General features: G+C 64.1%; 1 pseudogene; it reads right to left on the bottom strand.

Annotated features, from left to right (window-relative positions):
• Positions 1–260: 260 nt before the first annotated feature.
• LOC122332124 lies at positions 261–4,264 on the bottom strand (annotated as a pseudogene).
• Positions 4,265–5,428: the final 1,164 nt, after the last annotated feature.

Genomic DNA, 5,428 nt, shown 5'->3' with positions numbered 1-5,428 from the left:
GACCGAGTCAGCCCTCTCTCGGGCGGCCCTCTCCGCCCGTTCCTCGGTTCCTCGCGCCACTGGTACCCCCCATCGACTTAGGTTTTGGAGGGTTTTTCTCCGGAGAGGAGGCTGCGGCTCCCCGTCCGACCCAGATCGCCCCCTCCGCCGGCTCGGACTCTGCCCCTCTCCGCCTGCCACTCTCTCGCTCCACTGGTACCCCAGGAGCGGAGGAGGGGTATGCCAGCCGAGTCGCCCCGGCTGGGCCTCCTCCTCGGACGACGAAAGGTGGATCTGAGGGGATGACTTTCAATGGATGCATGGCGAGTGAGCTGCTCTGCCACTACGAAACCCTGACCCAGAATCAGGTCGTCTCACGAGTCATTTGCACCACATTCTCCACAAACTCGGTGTTTTTGGTCTGAAGTGAGGCGGCGCTCGTTCGGCCGCACCCGGTCCAGTCTAAATGCGGCTCTCCTCACGGCGCCCGGTGGCGGCTATCCGTGTGCCAATAAGTACGCTGGCGCAGCGGTATCGTTGCCTCTTGGCGGGATTCTGACTTAGAGGCGTTCAGTCATAATCCCGCCAGATGGTAACCGCGCAGTGGCTTCTCAGCCAAACTGCGCGCAAATGTCTGAACCTGCGGTTCCTCTCGTACTGAGCAGGATTACTATTGCCGCGGCGTTGTATCAGTAGGGTAAAACTAACCTGTCTCACGACGGTCTAAGCCAGCTCACGTTCCCTATTGGTGGGTGAACAATCAGCGCTTGGTGAATTCTGCTTCACAATGATAGGAAGAGCCGACATCCGAGAAGGATCAAAAAGCGGCGTCGCTATGAGCGGCAGCATACAAGCCAGTTATCCCTGTGGTAACTTTTCTGACACCTCCTGCTTAAAACCCAAAAAGCCAGAAGGATCGTGAGGCCCGCTTTCACGGTCCGTACTCATACTAATCAAGATCAAGCGAGCTTTTGCCCTTCTGCTCCGAGCGAGAGGTTTCTGTCCTCCCTGAGCTCGCTTAGGACACCTGCGTTACCGTTTGACAGGTGTACGCGCCCAATCAAACTCCCCACCTGCCACTGTCCCGGGACAGGTCGGCGCCCCGGGGCGCGGTGAGCGGCGCCGGGAGCTGAACTCAAGCTTGAGGCCCGCCGAGGCTCGCCTCCCTGCCTCACGGGTAAGTGAGAAGCGATAAAGTAGTGGTATTTCCAGCCGGCGCCCGTTCGGGGCGGGGCCTCCACTTATTCTACACCCTCATGTCTCTTCACGGTGCCAGACTGAAGTCAAGCTCAACAGGGTCTTCTTTCCCGCTGATTCTGCCAAGCCCGTTCCTTGGCTGTGGTTTAGCTAGATAGCAGGTAGGGACAGTGGGAATCTCGTTCATCCATTCATGCGGCGTCACTAATTAGATGGCGAGGCATTTGGCTACCTTAAGAGAGTCATAGTTACTCCCGCCGTTTACCAGCGCCGTTGAATTTCTTCACGCTGACATTCAGGCACTGGGCAGAAATCACATCGGCGTCAACACCGCGCCGCAGACGCCAGCGATGCTTTGTTTTAATTAAACGGTCCGGATTCCCTGGTCGCACCAGTTCTAAGCCGGCTGCTTGGCGCGGCAGGCCAGCGCGGGTTACCCGCCAGCGCCCGGCCAGCGCGCCGGCCCGCCTGACCCGGGGGCGGGGCGGGCCAGCGCACAGCGCGCGGCGAGTCAGCCAGCGGGCGTAGCTGGGTGATCCGAGAAGGGCCGGCACACGCCCAGTCGCCGCCGCGCGCGCTGGCGAGCCCCCGCCTGCCCGGCCCGCCACGCGACTGTCCCGGGGACGCGAGCCCTCCACCAACCCGGACCCGTCCCCCACGGCCCGCCCGGGCGGCCGACCTTCCCGGACCGCGAGGGGTGGGAGAGGCGCAGGCGGGCGGGAGGCGGGGCGGGAGAAGCAGAGGAAGGGAGGCGCGGAGGCCAGCGCCTGTGCGAAGCAGGAGGCAGGAAAAGGCGCGCGGGCGGCGCTCCCCAGTCGGCGCGGTCCCAGCCCGCTTGCAGCACCTCAGCCCGACCGGCCCAGCCCGCCAGAGCCAATCCTTATCCCGAAGTTCACGGATCTGACTTGCCCGACTTCCGCTTACGCTGCCTTGATCTAACATGCCAGAGGCTGTTCACCTTGGAGACCTGCTGCGGATATGGAGTGCGGCCGGCGCGAGAGAACACACCTTCTCCCAGTTTTCAAAGGGCGGCGAGGGCTGACGGTGCCGCCGCGGAACGCGGCGCTTTCAGAAGGCGTGGGCCCCTATCTCGGGCGAACCCATTCCAGGAGTGCCCGGCCCTTCAAAGAAAAGAGAACTCTTCCGGGGCCCCAGCTTCTCCGGGTTCGTTTGCGTTACCGCACTGGGCGCCCTCGGCGCCCGTCTCACCACTCGGGTTCTGGGATCTGAACCAGACTCCCTTTCGATCGGCGGGGGCGCGGAGGCCATCGCCCTCCCTTCGAGCGGCGTTCGCCCATCCCCATAGGACCGACTGACCCATGTTCAACTGCTGTTCACATGGAACCCTTCTCCGCCGGCCCAAAGCTCGTTTGAATATTTGCTACTACCACCAAGATCTGCACCGCGGCTCCACCGGGCCCGCGCCTGAGCTTCAGCGCCACGCGGCGGCCCTCCCCTACTCGTCGGCGTATCTCTGTCTCGATACAACGTGGTCGTGCCGTCGACGGCCGGGTATGGGCCCGCGCTCCAGCGCCATCCATTTTCAGGGCTGATTGATTCGGCGGGTGAGTTATTTACACACTCTTAAGCCAGTTCCGACTTCCATGGCCACCGTCCTGCTGTCTATATCAACCAACACCTTTTCACCAGGGTCTGATGGCGTCGGCATCGGGCGCCTTAACCAGCGTTCGGTTCATCCGCAGCGCCAGTTCTGCTACCAAAAGTGGCCCACTTGGCGTCTCGCATTCCACGCCCAGGCTCCAGGCCAGCGAGCAGACTTCTTACCCATTTAAAGTTTGAGAATAGGTTGAGATCGTTTGGCCCCAAGGCCTCTTGTCATTAAGCTTTGCCGGATAAAACTGCTTGTCGGCGGCGGCCAGCTATCCTGAGAAACCGGAGGAACCAGCTACTAGATGGTTCGATTAGTCTTCGCCCCTATACCCAGGTCGGACGACCGGTTGCACGTCAGGACCGCTCACGGGCCTCCACCAGAGATTTCCTCTGGCTTCGCCCTGCCCAGGCATAGTTCACCATCTTTGGGTACCATCGCGCGCGCTCTGGCTCCACCTGCCGGCGGTGCGGGCCAGGCGGGCGGTGGTGCGCCCCGCGGCGGGGATCCACCTGAGCCGGCGGCGCCGGCCGCCACCTTCATTGCGCCGTGGGGGCTCGAGACGCCTTTGACTCGGCGCGCGTTGGGCTCCTTGGTCCGTGTTTCAAGGCGGGTCGGGTGGGTGGCCCGACCTCACGCGGACCTCGGCGCTGTCACTTATGCGAGGGCGGATCCCCGCCCTGGCGGCGCTGGCGCGATCGGGGCGGACTGAGGACAGTCCGGTCGGTCGGCCGCCGCCAGCGCCGAGGGGGGGCCCCGTCCCAGCCGGCGTCGGCAGAGAGAAAGCGCGAGGACACTTCCGCGGCCCGGGGTAGCGGCAAAAAGTCGGGCGTGGGGGCTCTGTAAAGCGGCGACCCCGGCTGGCGCCGCCTGCCACCTCGCCCCGGCCCTTCCTGGCCAGCCAAACCGGGCGGTCGCGGCGCACGCCTCGGAAAAGTGCACCAGCGGCGGCGTCCCGGGCGAAGGCGGCGTTCCCGGTCAAGGGATCGCGCTTTGCGCGCGGGGCGGGCGGGCCACGCCGAGCTGAATCCTCCGGGCAGACCGTGCGGACCCCACCCGTTTACCTCTTAAGCGGTTTCACGCCCTGTTGAACTCTCTCTTCAAAGTTCTTTTCAACTTTCCCTCCACGGTACCGCCGACTATCGGTCTCGTGCGGTGTATTTAGTATAGATGGGTTTACCACCGCTTTGGGCTGCATTCCCAAAGCACCCGACTCGAGAAGAACGCACCCGGCGGGGAGGGGCCTGCTACCGGCCTCACACCGTCCACAGGCTAAGCCTCCATCAGAAGGACTTGGGCCCCCGACCAGCGCCGAGAAGCGGTCTTCTGTCGCCACATGTCCCTGCCGCCGTGGCCGGGCGAGATTGAGCGCTGGGCTCTCCCTCTTCGCTCGCCGCTACTAGAGAATCCTTGTTAGTTTCTTTTCCTCCGGCAATGTATGCTTAAATTCAGCGGGTCGTCTCGTCTGATCTGAGAGTCGTTGTCGGATATAGGTTGGAGCGGCGCGCGCGTGCTGCTGCTGGGCTGGCCTGAACAGGTCTCGTTCGCGCGCCGGGCAGAGGCGCCCGAGGCGAGGCGGGCGCGAACCTCCGTTACGCGCGGGCGTCCGAGGCGGAGGGGGCGGAGTCCACGTCGGAGGCGGCGAGTGGCGAGCACACCACGGAAGCCGCCCGAAGGAGGCGCCGCTTCGGTCCCAGGCGCCTGGGGGGCGCCGACCTCCCCCTCGTGGGAGGAAGCGGAGAGCGCTCGACTCCGCCGAGGAGGCGTGCCGTGGCGGTCTGCACTTGGGAGGGCGGAGGGGCGGAAGCCCCCTGCGGCGCTCCAGCCGCGGAGACCCGGAGGTCCGGTCGATGAAGCGACCCTCAGACAGGCGTGGCGGGGCGGACCGGGGGCGCAAAGTGCGTTCGAAGTGTCGATGATCGATGTGTCTGCAATTCACATTAGTTCGCGGCTGGCTCGTTCTTCATCGGCCGCCGCGAGCGAGTGATCCACACGCTAAAGTCGTACTGCGTTTGAGTTTAGCGCGCCGGGGCGAGGCCGAACTGCACAGGCTTGTGTGAGTTCAAAAAATACAAGAGAAGTTCGTTCCCCGGACGGGCGCCCCCGCGAAGGGGACTTCCGAAGCCCACGGTCGAAGGCCTGCTGGGTGCCGCCCGGGGTTGGCAGCAAAGTCTTTCAGGAGCTCGTGGCCTCGGCCCCCACCCGTGCCAAGGGTGGCTCGTGATGGAGTTGCTCAAGCCTCCGGCGGGGTGCGTCAAGCCTCCCAGGAGCAGCGTTCCCTTCTCGCGGATCCCCTCTCTCCGCCGTCTTAGGTTTTGTGCGGTTCTTTGCCGTCTTGGATGTTTTGGCGCGGCAGACCTCTCGAACCCCACGGCCGCTGGAACATAAGTAAAAATAGGATAGAGGTTTTTACCCCGGACGGCGCGCCTCAGCCAGCGGGAGGGACTTTGAACCACGGTCCCGGAGGCCGTGCGGGTACCCGCCAGGGCCCGGCTCGAAGCCCCCGCCGCTGCTGAAAGCAGGGGAGCCGCCGGTGCGACAGACAAGTTCTCTCGGTTCTCTCGGATCTCTCTCTCCGCCTTAGGTTTTGTGCGGTTCTTTTGCCGTTTTGGGTTTCTTGCGGCAGAACCTCTCGGGCCCGGC

The sequence above is a fragment of the Puntigrus tetrazona genome, unplaced genomic scaffold (genome assembly GCF_018831695.1).
Source record: "Puntigrus tetrazona isolate hp1 unplaced genomic scaffold, ASM1883169v1 S000000003, whole genome shotgun sequence".
Classification (NCBI taxonomy): Eukaryota; Metazoa; Chordata; class Actinopteri; order Cypriniformes; family Cyprinidae; genus Puntigrus; species Puntigrus tetrazona.
This window is presented reverse-complemented; position numbering and strand designations above follow the sequence as displayed.